Raw genomic sequence first — 17,217 nt, forward strand, 5'->3', positions numbered from 1 at the left:
TTTCTTCCTTGCTAATTTCATTATCCAAGACATCAAGGAAGATGAAGAGAACCCTCCAATATTTGACCCATAATTTTTAGCCACACGAAGGGCTATGATTGTATGTAAAAAGAGGAACTTATAATAAAAATTAATGATTAAGAGATTACTTTAAATGCTCTAAAATCAATGAAGTTTCTTAGAGAGTTTAACAATGATCATTGCCATAGAATAAAAGTGGTGGAGGGGTTAGTTATATGCCAATTTTCTAAATCGATAAAGTTGGACCCATTATAGCAAACTTATATAGAAGATCGTAGGCAAACCCTAGAGTTGTTGGGGACAGATTTGTCCTTTACAGACTGCTGCCAATGTCAAGCCTTTAGTGTCGTCTATAGAAGAAGTTCTAAAATTATAATTGAAAATTCTCCTTAAGCACCTCAAGTATGTCTTTATAGGAGAATCTTTAGCTTTACCCATCATAATTTCTACTAAGTTTAGTTAATTACAAAGACAAAGTTGATGAGAGTTTTGAGAACATTTTGGAAAGAATTTTGGTGGACTATTGATGATATAAAATAAATAAGCCATTTCTTATTTATGCGTATGATTCTTATTGAGGAATGTCTTGAACCCAAGGTTGATCCCCAAAGGAGGTTGAACCCGGTGATGAAGGAGATAGTGAAAAAAAAAATCTTGAAATAGTTAAATGTAGGTATTATCTACCTTATCTTAGGTAGTGTTTGGGTTAGCCTGATCCATTACATACCAAAGAAGGGGGAGTAACTATAGTGGAGAATGAAAAGAATGAACTTATATCCACTATAAGTGTCACATGTTAGAGAATTTGCATTGACTATACGAAGCAAACAATTGCCACTAGAAATGACCATTTTTCACCACCCTTTCTTGACCAATTATTAGAAAGAATGGCAGAGTATCAATTCTTTTACTTCTTAGATGGTTACTTAGAATATCATCACATTCTTATATCCCCAAAGGACCATGAGAAAACAAATCACTAATTGATATAGAACATTTGCTTTTAGGAGGATGTCCTTCAAACTATGCAATACCCCCAAACATTTTCCAATATTGCATGATTTCTATTTTTTTTTTATTTGATTTAAATGGGGACTAAGATCTTTATGGATGATTTCTTGGTGTTTGGCACATCTTTTGATTCATGGATTGAAAATCTTGCAAATTATTACAAATGTGTGAGGAGACTAACTTAGTGTTGAACCAGACAAAATGTCAATTCATGGTGACTAAGGGGATTTTGTTAGGAAATAAGGTTTAAGGAAGGAGGTGAAGGTGAATCGAGCAAAAAATCATGTAATGGAAAAATTTTGCTCCCCCACTTCTATTAAAGCTCTTGAAAACTTTTTAGAGAATGCCAAATTTACCATTGATACATTAAAAATATCTCTAAAATCTCTAAACCCATGTCATTTGTTAGAAAAAGACGTGCCCTTTAATGTTGATAAACATTGCCTTACTATCCTTGAAATCCTAAAAAAATAAACTAGTCACGACACATGTCATTCTTGCACTTGATTGCGATCTTTTGTTTAACCTTATGTGTGATATTAGAGATGATGCAATATGGGTGATCATAGGCTAAATGAGAGACATGATTTTTATGCAGTATATTATACTAGTAAGACTCTTAATGAGTCCCAAATGAACTACACCACTACTAAAAAAGAGCTTAGATCCTACTTGATTTGCGGTTGAGTCATAATGTACACCAATGAGTTTGTTATCAAATTTCCTTTGATAAAGAAAGATGTCAAACCACATTTAACCTGATTGATCCTATTATTACAAGAATTTGATATTGAGATTGTTAAGAGAATAACTACATAAAATTATATAATAGACCACTTGTATAGGCTTGAGAAAGAAAACTCGGATGTGTTCCTTGATTAAACTAATGAGATTTTTTATGATGAGCAACTCCTTGACATTTCTAATGAACATATTTTGTTGTATGCAGACATTGTAAACTTTTTTTTCAGTGGCATTAGTACATACGATTTGGCATACCACCAAAGAAAGAATTTCATTGTTAATGCCACATTCTACTGTTGGGATGAATTAGGAATTGTAGGAATAAATCACTAAGAGTTGTGTCCCATTGAAGAGGTCAACAATCAAGATTTTATTGGTCTGCTCTATTTAAAGATGTGAATGAGTATTTAAGATAGATGTCCAAGGGTATATAATAATTCTAAAAGAGATGAAATGCCCTAGATTTTTACTTTGGAAGTAAAATTTTTTTATATTGGGGGCATTAAATTTATGCACCCGTTGTGCCTTCATTAAATAATATTTATATTTTGATAGTTGTTGATTATGCCTCTCAAAGTGAAAAGATGTCATGGCCATCCCATACTGTGATTCTCAGATTGTTCAAATATTTCTAAAGTGATACATTTTTAGCAGATTTGGAACACATAAAATGATTATTAGTGATAAAAGAAGCCATTTTTATAATAATATGATAGAGTCATTGTTGAAATTAATTTTTGGTCAACCATTTTTCTTACCTTTGATTTAATCTCATCAGGACATAAGAGATCCTTCCTAGTATCATTAGATGAATGAATGATAGGGTATAACTTGAACCCCATTTGAACTAAAACTTGAGCTAAACTTAATTTAGCTTCAAATTAAAATCCAATGAAAAAGAAATTGAAACTAACCAAACTAAAATTGAACCAAACATAACCAGCTTAAGCCAAACCCTAAAATTGAATTAAAAATTAGCTTTAAGAAAACACACTGAAATTTTCTTTTCCTTCGTTGATCATCTTAGAGCTTGAAATTTTATTTTGAAAGTTATAGAAGTTTATTATCATATATAAAGCCCAAAGAATAAGTTTGATAATCATATAACATATTTTTTATGTAAAATGTTTCACTTTGAGTTTCATGCATGAATAATGCTCCCATCAACCCAAAATCATTATTTTTTTCTACAAAGCAATGTAGTAATCAGAATTTTATTTTGTAAGTTACATGATGTTCATTATCACAAATGAGAAGCATGCAAATTATTTTAATTATGATCGGACACCCAGTTTACGTAATTTTTTTTTTGAATTTTCTTGCATGAACAAAAATCCTACATAAAAATTTTTCATTGATGTATTATTTTTCAAAACGGACTACATGAGTGCATTTGTATCATTCAAAAACTTTCAATAGACACCTCCACTCACAAATTGGACTTTATGTGGGATAATTTTGATTATAAAGCATCCTAATAATTCACTCAAAATGGACTCAAATCAAAATCAAACTTCAAAAAAAATAAATATGAGCTAAAAATACTAAATTTGATCAATCAAAACCCATTACAAACTTTTATTCCAAATAGACCTAGGGTGTCCAACACTTTGACTTGAAATATCTCAAGATAGAGCCTACCTTGACTAAAACTAACTTCAATAGTGTATTCTCCATATTTTTTTGAACCATATGAGCCATTGTCAAATTACTGGCCATAACCATCTCCAACTACCTATAACCACCTTAGCCACTTTGAATTGAAAGATTTTGAGATAGAAACCACCTCAACCAAAATTAATTGCACCATTGAATTTCTAAAATTTTTCTCTTCCAAAATGAGCTAGGGTTGTGATTTTGGTCATAACCACATCCAGTCACCCCCAGAATTCAAAATTTCTTCCTAAATTTTAAAAATTACCTCCCTTTCTCTTTTAACTATTTGTTTCACCCTTTTCCCTTCTAAAACCCCCATAAGTGACCGAACCTTTTGATTTTTTTCCTTCATTCTATTCCCTCTCCCAGTAGTTGAAGCCTCCTTCCTCTCCCTCATTCCCTTTTTCTTTTCTCCTAAGCAAAAGCTCCTCTCTTTCTTCTTCCTCCTTGACTGAACCACCCTCTAACTTTTCTTCTTCTTATTCCTTAGCCAAAAAAACACCATCCCCTCTCCCTCTCTACACCAAGGGAAGCAAAAGGATTAAACTTCATTCAAACAAAGATATCAAAGACTTCCACTCAATGAAAGGAATAATTAACTCTCTCTCTCTCTCTCTCTCTCTCTCTCTCTCTCTCTCTTTCTCCCTCTCTTTCTCCCTCTCTTTCTCCCTCTCTCTCACTCTCTCTCTCTCTTTCTCTCTCTCTCTCTCTCTCTCTCTCTTCTTTTAATAATTTGTGCATGAGTTAGTTTTTCTATGAAATCAAGGTGTAAACCTCTTCTTCTATCTTCACTTTTCTTCCATTGGTTGAACTGAGCCCCTTCCCTCTTTCTCCCTCTCTTTTCTTTTATGATCAAAACTCTAGGACTTTCCCCACTCCCTCCTCCCTTTAACACTATGCAAACAGAGCCCCTCTTTCTCTCTCCATCTCTTATATTCTATGGTCAAAACCCTAGATCTTTCACACTCCCTACTCTCTTTGCACTACCAAAATTGAGCCCTCGCTTCCTATTCCCATACTTCCATGGCCAGACACACATACCCTCACTCATGCCCTCTCCTCCTCTCTCTCTAAGTTTAAGTAGTAGCCTAAAATCTCACACTCACCTCCTCTCTATCTTACCCAAAACCGTAGCCCGCATAGAATCAAACTCACTATCCCACCTGATACCTCCCCACCAAGATCCTCTCTTCATTTCCTCACTACCTCACCTGAAACTCACCCACTAGCTCCTCCCTTCTCTCTCCCTCACTACTCATCCATCTTACTCTACTCTCTTCCAATCCTCGCATTTTCCCCTTGGCTTAAACATCCACCAATACACAAACAAACACCTCCTAACTTACTATAGCCTAAACTCTAACAATAGCTCTCCCATTTCATGTAAATCCAAAAAAATCCATGTGGTGCCTTTATGTTTCATGCAAATTTTAATGTTATGGTTTTATGTTAAAAAAACCATATCATTGCTTATGTTCCATGAAAATTTTCATGATTAAGCTTATGTTCCACGAAAATCCATACTCAATCTTATGTTCCATGAAAATTCATGCTTAGCCTTATGTTCTGTGAAAGTTTCTATGCGATAATCTTTTGTTTCATACAAAAAATCATGTTGTAACTTTTTTTTGTACAAAAAAACACATGTTGTGGCTTATATTCCATGGAAATTTTTATATTTAGGCTTCTGTGCTAATAAAATTCATGCCCGGGCTTATGCTCCATTAAAATTTCCATGTGATGGCTTTTTTATTTCACACAAAACTCAAGTGATGAATTTAGACTTCATGCAAAAATCCATGTGGTGATATTTTGTTTCATGCAAAAAGTGGTGACTTCATTTTTCATGCAAAAAACATCATGTGATAGCTTTATATTTCATGCAAAAAAAACTCATATGGTAGGTTTATGTTTTATAAAAAAGATTCTTGTTATGACTCATATTCCATAAAAAAAATCAATGTTGTTGCTTATATTTCATAAAAATTTCCATTCTTTGGCTTATGTTCCATAAAAATTTTCATGCATAGGCGTATGTTTCATAAAAGAATCCATGTTTTAGTTATATGTTTCATGCGAAAATTCAAATTGTGACTTTATGTTCCATCCATAATCCAAGTTAAGGTTTTATGTTTCATGCAAAATCCAAGTTGTGGTTTTATTTTCAAAAAAAAAAATGTAAGTTGTGGCTTTATGTGTTTATATGAAGCATGTTTAGGATGTGTAGTTTGCAAATATTTTTTTTTTTTGGAGATTCCCATAGGAAATTTTATTAATATAAAAAAAAAGGTACAAGCTATGGCTGGTAATTCTAATACACCCAAAAATACAATACACACATAAAAAAACTTAGGAACCACCAAGCCCAATTACAACACACTCACAACACCAGTAGAAACTCTAATAAAAGGCAATTCAACAGAATCACCTTTAATAAGCAAAGAAAGTACATCAGGAACCACCTTAAACACCACCACCTCTTGAGAAGTCCTCCCCACCTTAGCAACCCAATTAGCTAGTATATTGCCTTCTTTGTAAATAAGAGACCACATAACCTGCAAAGAAGCACATAAAGCGGAAATCTTTTGCATATGAACAATAATATTCCAAGGGCAATCATCTTTCAAAGCACAATATTTCCACATAATCAGAGAATCCAACTCCACCTAAATATAAATCTAACCATAATATTTAGCCAAAGTAAGAGCTTTAATAACAACCTCGTCATCATAATCCAAAGGTGATACAACAATTGAAGGACTAGCAAACCAAGACACACACTTGCGTGCTTGATCTCTGCAAACTCCTCCAATTCCAATCTTACACTTATCCTAACTTCCATCAACATTTATTTTAATAACTCCCATAATCGGCTTCTTCCATACCACCAAACCAAATCTCATAAGTTAGGCATTTATAGAGTGATTTGCTAGGCTTTTATAGTTAGTTTATGTTAATCCAGATATTTGAACAGTCATGAGTTTGTTATTTTTGCTAAAAATTTATATAAATTAAAATGTACTCAAAATTAACCTTTTTTATAAAAAAAAATTATATAATTTAAATTTAAATCAGTTCTAAAAGAATTATTTTATTTTATGAGCTCCAAACGTAGGGAAAAATGTTATAAGGTAATATAAGATTATGTATGCTCTAGCTTCAAATTATCCTTATAAGCACATATATACTCTCATTTAAAAATTATTTTTCAATAAAAATTCAAATATTTTTAAAGTTTGAATTAATTGAACTTAATTTTCCCTTAAAAATTGTAAAAAATTTCATGTAAAGCTTAATGATGGAGTGAATTCCTTCATAAAGAACAAGTAAAATAGTTTTAGAACTACAAGTAAAAACAAACCTAAAAAACTTTCAAAACCTAAGTTTTTCAAAATTACAAACAAACTTAAGCAAAACCTCTTTCAAAACTAAACTAAAATCTAAGCAATTTTTTTCAAAATTAAAAACTCAAATTTAAGAAAAACCTATTTTAAACTAAAACAAACCTAACCATAAAGCATTCTCAAAATTAAAATAAATCAAATAAAAATATTTTGAACATAATTCTTATTAAAAATATTTTCAAATATAAAAAATCTAAGTAATCTTTTTCAAAACCAAAACTTAAGTAACCCTTTTTTAAAACCAAAACCAAAGTAACTTTTTCAAAACCAGAACCAAAGTAAAATTTAAGAAAAAAAAAACAAACGTAATTAAAATCCTTTTCAAAATAAAATCTTTTTAAATAAAACCCAAACAAAACATTTCAATACAAAACTTAAGTAAAATCTTTTTTTCTAAATGAAGAAAACCAAGACAAAATATTTTCAAACAACAATTAAAAACTAAACAAAACTTTTTTAAAACTAAAATAAAAACATAAGTAAAATTTTTCAAAATTAAATAAAAACTAAACAAAACTTTTTCAAAACTTAAGTAAAACTTTCAAACAAAAAGTAAAACAAACATAAATAAACTTTTTCAAAAATAAAAAAAAACAAACCTATGTGAATTTTTTCAAACCAAAAGTAAAGCATAAGTAGAACCCTTTTTAAAACTAAAATAAATCTAAACAAATCATTTTGAAACTAAAACAAACATCTTTTAATAAAAGATTTTCAAACTAAACTAAAATAAAAATATTTTCAAAATTGAACAAGCCAAAGTAAACCTTTTTCAAGCTGAAGCAAACCCTTTCTTTTGAAAACCACTTATGAGCTCACTAATTATAAAAATTTTCATAGAAAACATAATAAGCTTGCAAATCCTACTAAATAGATAACTTGCATAAGAATTATACATGTTTTTATATTTAGCTTATTAATAAATATACTTTCATTCGAAAACATGTAATTTATAAGCTTGACTCCTAACTAAACAAGTCTTAAGCAATTTCATACTTACATATTTTTCACTTAATTCACTTACATGCTTAATATAATCAAAGTAATTGTGATATATATATTAATCAAAATTATCTTTTTCATATATAAAAAATGTAAGCATTTATTAACATATATATGAGACATTTTATACATGTGAACTTCAACATAGAACAGTAAATGAACACTAGAAACCAAATCTAGAAGGAAAACTAATGGAAAACACCAACTTAGGATAGAAAGCTAGATGCAAAACTTCGAATTTAAAACACCTTAATATTTTATGTGCATGAAATTTGTTATATATTTTATATATTTCCCTGTATTATTTCAAATTTTTTATTCACTTTATGCTTTTATAGGTGTTTTATATGTTAATTGAAGGTTACAGGTCTTAAAAGAAACTAAGTGGAATTTGTTGCCTTAGATCATGTTTACCCAAGCTAAAAAGGTGTGATTATGCCCCTCTCCATGCCTCCTAACCCAAAACCAGGTGCATAGGTGCCGATAACAAAGTGTTTAAGCACCAGACCTAGTGCCTGGGAACCATCTAAGGCACTCCTCCAACAATGGGGCACTGCTTCTTTTAGCATCAAGAATCCAAATATGGTATCCAAAAGCGATGCAGCATAGAGAGAGAAAGACTTAGGTGTTGCAGGGAAGAACTCTAGCACCACGTAAACTGACTTAGCGAATTACGATAGTTCTTTGTCACAGTGCCCATCCATGGCTACAAAGGGGTAATATTGAATGGATTAAAACTTCATTCCTCCACACTATTGCAATATTCGACCACTGGAATGACATTGAGAGAAAAAACACTTATAGTTGACAACACGCCTCATTAGAGGAATCTCAAAGAGTGAAAGATTATAAGAGTTCTTTCAAGAGAGAACAAGTGTAAGCATGTGTGCGAATAAATTTTTGTACTCAAATTGGGTGGCAATTCAGAGATTTTGTTCTAACTTCGTGTAATTTGATAAAGAACCCCAGTGAGATCAATCTAACATTTTTACATTGGATTGTGCAATAGCATGTGTTGTTCTTATCCAAAATGAGTAGAACTTAAACTTCAGTTCTCCTTTAAATTGAATTTTATGAAAGTTGGTGAAATCTTTGTGATGCGATTGCACATTGGCGTGATTGCAAGTTGATAGTTTAATTTACTCCTAAACTGATAACATAAAAAGTCAAAATGGTTTATGATATAGTATTATAGGAGTAAGCTAGTGGAACAATTGGGTTAACCTACACCACTCTAAGAGAATATGAATATTGTTGTTAAGATGGTATAATCATGTAGGAAAATTCGCAAACATTAGGGTTTTTACATGGTTAGGGAACTAGTTGTAATATGAAAACCCAATTTTCTTATGACCACTTTGAGGGGCTGAGGAAAATTATTGTTCCTGGTTTTTCTAATTTCATTAAAATCACTTAGTTAGATTTAGTTTTCATAGGACCAATTCAGAATATGCTTTCCTTCACTTGTTAAACCTCAAACTAGTTATAGAACTTACTTTTTGTAAAAAATATATTTCAAACTTTAAAATCACAAGATTTTGAATTTTTAGTCTAAACTATTAACTAGTAAACTAGAATTGTTTCCAACTTTAATAGTTTGCTTGTTCCTTGTAGGATCATTATGCAAGCTCAATTCTATATATTATTTGGTCAGCATGTATACTTACGTGTACTATCGGTGCTTCATAGCATTTTGATCATTTTGATGTCGTTTCTAGGGAACAATGATGAATTTACAATTTTATGAAAAAGCTTGAGTTGTTAGATTTTAGATTTAAAAATTATTGTGTTGTACTTCTTCTATATCTTATTTAATATTTTATTTTAGAAAATCAAAAAATATTTTTTTTTCTTTTATTCATGTTTTTACTTTTTTATATTCTCCTATTTTACATCATTTTCTATGAATATTTTTTGTGTATTATATTTCCTTCTACTATAGGGACTCTAACTTGCTAGTTATAACCTTCTATGTGTAGTACTAAATTAGCTAAACTTGCACCCTAACACTCTGAACTAGAAAGAATCGTAAAAAAAAATCAAAAAAACTTAAGACCCTAAAGATTTTAGAAGAGATGGAAAACCCTCATCGGCCACCAAAGGAATTATTGAATCCCATGGTTGGTTAAATCCATAGAAGTGTCAATAACTCTATTATTTAGGCCAAGACAATTGAATTCAAACCTACTTTCATTCATATCATTCAAAATAAGCAATTTGGAGGCTCACCTATAGAAGATACCCTAATCTCCATATATCTAGTTTCATAGACTTATATGCGACCTTTAGATATAATAATGAATTAGAAGACACTATTAGAATTAAGTTGTTTACATTCTCTCTTACGCATAGAGTTGAGATTTGGTTGAATAATTTAGCCCCAGGCACTATTAGAATTAAGTTGTTTACATTCTCTCTTACGCATAGAGTTGAGATTTGGTTGAATAATTTAGCCCCATGATCTATAACTACTTAGACTAATCTTGCTCAGAAATTTCTAGCAAAATATTTCTCACCTTCAAAAACTGTCAAACTTAGGAATGATTCACATTTTCACTCAGCTAGATGGTGAATCCATTTATGAGGTTGGGGATAGGTTTAAAGAGATGTTCACAAAATATCTCTACCACATCTACCAGATTGGCTTATAATTCAAATTTTTTACAATGGTTTAGTGGGTTCATTTAGATCGATAATAGATGTTGTAGTTGTGGGCCTCTTAGGTCGAAGCCATTTGTGGAGACTTATTCATTGATCAAGGAGATGGCTAAAAAAAATTTTTGATGGCCTTTGGAGAGAGTAAATTCTAAGAAGGTAGCTAGTGTCCATCACACGGATGCTTTAGTAATCCTTACCTCACAAGTGGCTACTATTTCTAGAAAATTAGATAAAATATGCCTTAATCACGTGCAAGGATCACTACATAGTAAGGAAATAGTCTACAAACCAGTAGGAGGTTCTTGTACTAATTCATTCAAAACTTTGAATGTTATAAGAGATAGACTCAATAACCCGTATTCTAACACCAACAACCTAAGTTGGAAAAACCACCCAAATTATAACTGGAATAAAAATAACCAAGGGTTAGGAAACCAACAATGAAGTAATAACTAACCAAACTCTGTATGAAATTGAAATGGTCAAGGTAGTAGCAACCTAAGTCTTACACACCCAACCAAAGTCACTTCTAATCCCCATTTTAAGGAGAAAAAATTATCATTGGAAAAAGTAATGTTGAACATGAGGAATCAGATTCAAAGTCAAGCTATAACTATAAAGAATAATGAAACACAAATTTGAAAAATAGCTAAATTATTTAGCAAGAGACCTTAAGGGATGTAACACAATAATACAAATATAATTCCTAAGGACTAGAATATAAAGCACCAAAATACCATAAGACTTCTGAGTGGGAAGGTGCTTGAGGAGCCTAGAATAAACGAGCTCAAGTTTGAGCCTAATAGATTTATATAAAGTCTCACCTAAAACTTAAGAAAAATACCTTCACTATTTATGATTGAACAAAAAAGAATATCATCTTTTCCTCAAAGATTGATTAAATAGAAAATGAACTATCAATTCTCTAAGTTTTTTGAAATGTTCAAGAAGCTCATTATTTAAATTCTATTTGTTGAAGCACTTGAACAAATGCCTTGTTAAAGGAGTGTTTGAACAAAAAAAAGTAAATTTTTTAATTTTGAAATCATGACATTAACTATGGTGTTATAAGTCAAACAAAACTCCAAAAAATGTAAACGATCTGGGAGTTTTATCATTTATTGCACTATTGGAGACCGATTTATGGGAATGACGTTATGTGACTTAGGAGCCAGAATAAACCTAATGCATTTTTTGGTGTTTGAAATACTAGGACTATGAGAGCTTCAATCTACAATGGTGACACTACAATTGGCTGACCGCTCTCTAACTTTTCTAAGGAGGGTTATTGAAAATGTTTAGTGAAATTAGATGAATTTTTCTTCCTTGTTGATTTAATTATTTTAAATATTGAGGAAAATGTTGAGATTTTCATTAGTTTTGGTAGAACTTTTCTTACAACTAGTAGGGCCGGTACTAACTTACAAAAAGGGGAGCTAACAATTAGAGCACAAAATGAGGAAGTGAACTTTTAAATTCATGACCTTATACCACCCCTAATTGTATTCCTGACCAATATTTAAGATTGGAAATATTTATAAGAGATTTTAATTGAGAGGCCAAAAAAGAAATATTTAAAACTTCAAAAGGAGAAAAATATGTGATCACAACAGAATGCGACCAGAGAATCTTCTAGTCAATTTAAATATTATGTGAGAGATTGAGGATTGTTAAACTAGATATTTGATCTTGGTGAAATCCTAAGACTTGATTTGACCTTGTTTAGTTGAGGACATAATACAACGTGCTACATGGGAGACAGCTCAAGTGTTATCTTGTGGTGAAACTGCATGTTTTACTTTATTTTCTTTATGCATGTTTGTGATTGATAAGACTGAGAATGTTAAACTAAGTACTTATTAGAATGTAACTGAAAATATTTCTTTTACTTTTTGGTGTATTTATGTACGCTTTACTTGCCAGAATCTCTAGAACCACTTACGTCTCACACAATTTAGGAGTTTGATGTTATAATTTGAATTAGTTGTGCTTTAGTTCTTGAATATGTACTATATATATATGTATATATTCATATGACTTCATGTTTTACTTTCATGTTAGTTGCCTTGTTATATGATTTGTCTTGTAGGTCAAAGATAGGTAAGTCACATGTGTTATGTGCTAATGTTTAGATCATAATATCTTTATGTTGTACACTTATGTCCTATTCTTACTTTGTTTGTCCCACTTCTTTGTGTTATTTGCTTGTATAGTGTTAAAAATAAGTTTGGCGGGTAAGTGCTTATGTCAATATTACCTTTAAGAAAAGAAAAAATATAACTTTGGAATTTGATATATGTGTAATAGTAGTAATTGAGACTAAGTGCAAATAAATAATAAATAAAATATATAAATAAAAATGACTTGAGCTTCTTGAAAAATTTAGAAAATACTAGTAATTCACTAATCACTAGTCCATAACAATGGTAATTACCTATCTTTATAACCGTTCCTAAACACTCGGTTGAATATTGACTAAATATAAAATTAATATTTCAATACTACAACTTTAGTAACTATATAGTTTAAAAGATTAAATTCTTAGTTACCATCTCTTGAACAACAAATTTGTAAGTTAAGTTAGTCTAGAATTAAAAATTTGACTTAAGAAGAGGGTTGTATTTAAATCATTCCAAGACCAAACCAAATAAAGTAGTCCCTAAAAAAAGGAAATAAAAAAGAAAAAGAGAAGAAACGAGGAAGGAAAATTTGTAGAAAAAGTTCCTAATAAAAAAGAAAACTTTCATGAACCTTAGGGGAGAAGCTTGAGGGAAAGTTAAATTAAAAATTACTGCTAATTTTATTTTTGAAATTCAAAGGATCAATAACTGTCCTAACTTAGAATAGAAACTTTGTATTCCAAGAGAAATAAAGGAATTAAGATTGGTTAATCGAATAGATAACTGACTTTTGGGATTAAATATTAATTTATGTTAAACAAGCTTTACATAAGTAATTTAGAATGATTATATAAATAGGAGATTAATATTTGTTATATTAGGATATTAGGGGTTGCTGCGATAGCTCAATCGCAAGGAAAAACAAGTTCACTTTGATTTATTCATCTACTATATTATTAGGGAACACTGAATCCTTAACTCCGAGCCACCACTATACTTAAAGAATAATATGAATTTGAATTTTGAAATTACTTCAGGGCAAGTAATGTGTAAGTTTGAAAATTTTTTATATGAGTGAAATTTGCGATATATTTGAATTTATTTTCTTGTATTATTTCCACTGTTTGTACCCAATTTATGTTTTTCCATGTGTCTTTTATGTTAATTGTAGGTTACATGTCATAAAAAGAACTAAGTTGTGTTTGGTGCCTTAGATCAGGCATACACACACCGCCAAAAATGATGTGACCATGCCTCTCTCCATGCTCCCTAACTGAGAACCAGGCACATGGGCGCCCATAACCAGGTGCCTACGCACCACACCAAACGTTAAGATGTCATCTATAGGGAGCCAAGATTCCCCCTCCAAAATTGTGGCACTGCTTCTTCTGGTGCCAAGGCGCTGACAATGGGATCCATAAGTGATTGAGACATAGAGAGCAAGACTTTAGTGTTGTAGATAAGAACTTCAGAACTAATCGAACAAACTTAAGCAGTTATGGAAATTATTTATACTAGCGGCAATCTGTGGATACAAAAGGGGCAATTTTGAATGGATCAGAGCTTCGCTGCTCAGCAGCATTTTAACGCTCGGCCCTTGGAGTGACACCAACAGGAAGAAAGAAAAGGCTAGAGGGAGTCATGGAAGAACACTTGCAGTCAACAACACGCTTCGTTGGAGGAATCTAGAGTGTGAGAGATTGCAAGAGTCCTCTTGAGAGAGAACAAGTATAAGCATACATGTGTATACATTTCTATACTCAGATTGGGTGTCAATTTAGGGATTGTTTTGTGCCGTCGTATATATTGATAAAGAATCTCAATAAGATTGTTATAATTTTGTTAATTTAAATTTTGCGATAAAATTTAAGCTGTTTTCATTCAAAACAAATAGGACCTAAACTTTTCTCTCCTATAATTGGATTTGATGCAAGTTAGTGAAATCCTTGTTAAGTGATTACATGTTGGCGTGATTGCAATTTGTAATTTAAACTTTTGAGTTTAATTTACTCTTAAATTGATTGGTTAAAAAGTCAAAAATGGGTTTTAATCTAGTACTACGGAGTAGGCCAGTAAAAAAATTAGATTAACTTACATGACTCTAAGAGAATAGGACTATTCTTATTTGGATTGTGTAATCGTGTAGAGAAATTTGCAAGCACAATGATTTTTTTCATTTTTAGAGGGCTAACTGTAATATAAAACCCTAATTTTCATATGACTACAGGGTGGGGCTAAGGGAAATCGTGTTCCTGATTGTCAATTTCATTAGAATCATTTAGATAGATCTAATTTGCATAGGAACAAATCAGATGAGGCTTTCTTTCACTTGTTCAACCACAAAATTAGTTATAGGATTTACTTTTTACAAAAATTAGGATTATAAACTTTAAAATCACCAAATTTAAAAATTTTAGGATGAGCTCTTAAACCAATATATGAGAAATTTTTCTAACTTTAAGGGTTTGCTCGTTCCTCATGGGATTGAAACACGAACTTAGTTCATATACTATTTAGTTCGCACATATACTGACATATATCATTGGTGTTGTATAGCATTTTGGTCATATCAATTTTCGTTTCTACCAACAAGTTAAGACTTGAACTAAAACATGAATGAAATATCAAACAAAAATAAAGATAAAATTCACCATCCTAAATAATGAAAACCACCACTATGTACTATGAACCTTAAGATAGCCAACTTAGAAACAAAATATAGAATCGCCCATCCTTTAGAATAATCCAGACTAAAAGCCTAGGTTGCATTCTTAGATACTCGTAGTTAGTGCTAAGGATTATGACACATAAAACAAACATCATGCAACCCTCTTAGACTATATAGTGCGCTAAGATGATGTAACACATGATTACTTACAAAGACACCTCAAACCACTTAATAGTAATAAAGTCAACGCTCTCCATCGCTATGACATTAAATGGAGACCTCTAAACTATCTGGTTGGTTAATAGTACTGATGAATCCAAAGTTATGGAAAATCATGGGTATCTTCACCGGGAGCGTTATACATAAAAATTAGATTAAACCTCCTTATAACTCAAATCAAACAACTTCAGTCAAAACCTCATAAATCAAATCAAGCCTTTATCACTAAAATCATACCCTTTTCACCTCAAGTCAAACCCAAATCAGCTGAAATCAAAATTTATCCAAACCTTCTCATCTCAAATCCATCAACTCAACCCAAACTCATTCAATTCAAATCAAGCTTTTCAAATCAAATCCAATATTCTAGATCAAAACATAATTCTCTAAATAATTTTACAATTTTAATCCCCAAGATACACCTTCCTAGAGTTTGCTAACTCTTTTCACGAGTCTTTACATGATATATCGTCATTGGACTGTAAGTCTCAACCTTTGAATTTGAAGAACAAATATTTTCATGGTAGTATATTAATCTCCACATGAAATATACAATTATGGAGAGAAATCTTTTAAAATTTGTGATGGATATATCAATATCATAATAACAAGAATATAAAAGAAAAGTATTCCACCTAAATGTTTTTCTGGCGACTATACTTGGGATGATTCCTCTCTTCCTATCTAATATTAGCTTATATTATTTTTTATCAATGCTTTGTTGATACCTCTCACAAACTCATATCACTCATTTCTTTCTCATTAGACTTTCCATCCACCAAATCACGAAATAGGTCCACCCAACATCTTTCAAATACTGAATCCTTTAACTACTCATTTAAACCATAGTTAATGAATAAGCTTTAGGATCTTCTTACATCATATTCATGTTTTCAGAGTTCTCTTTTAAACAAGTTTCTTCTTAAATTTACTACAATTCAGATATTCAAAAATAAACTTCTTTTTGGCATCCTTGTTGTATCCTCACTACAAAAAAGATGTTTCGTCAGTTAAATTTTCCCTTCAGAATGGAACAAATCTATCACTCAATCTAAATCATCTGAATGGTGAGTCTATGACAAAATTTTGAATGGGCTTAGTTACTTCAAATGAACCCACAATCTTGACTTTTTCTCACAATATATTGCCAAATTATTGATGAAGATGAACCCCTAATCAAATTTAACCTCAAAGTATGATCATCAATTTATATGAAAAATGTTTATATTCATTAAAAACACTTCAGAACATCCAACTAGTCCACAGTTACTAAAAAGTTGTTTTTTGAATTCCACAGACATTTAAACATCATAACTATTCCTTCAATATCCGCTTCATTTGGCATGCATTCTGCTTGCTCATCTTTCTTTAAATAGAATGCGAGGGATTTCTCCAACATTTGTAAGAAAATTTGGTTGTATGAAAACTAAAAAATAAATTTTACCAAACAATTCTTTAAGATTTTTTTTTAATTAATATCCTAATATAGCCTAAACTTAAAAAATCACAATCCCAAATTGAGCATATCTGGCTTGATATGCATTCAATAGACAAAAGCTAAACCAAACTAAATGAACTCGGACCCCACTCTATACCCTATGAATCTAAACTGGCATCTGATCCAACTAGGCTCACACAAATGCGGTCGCGCACAAGCAAGTCGAAGAAATCAGATCAGCATATAATAGAATTAAGATCTTACTCCTGACGCACG

This window comes from Phalaenopsis equestris, unplaced genomic scaffold, assembly GCF_001263595.1.
Source record: "Phalaenopsis equestris unplaced genomic scaffold, ASM126359v1 Scaffold001169, whole genome shotgun sequence".
In the NCBI taxonomy this organism is placed as follows: Eukaryota; Viridiplantae; Streptophyta; class Magnoliopsida; order Asparagales; family Orchidaceae; genus Phalaenopsis; species Phalaenopsis equestris.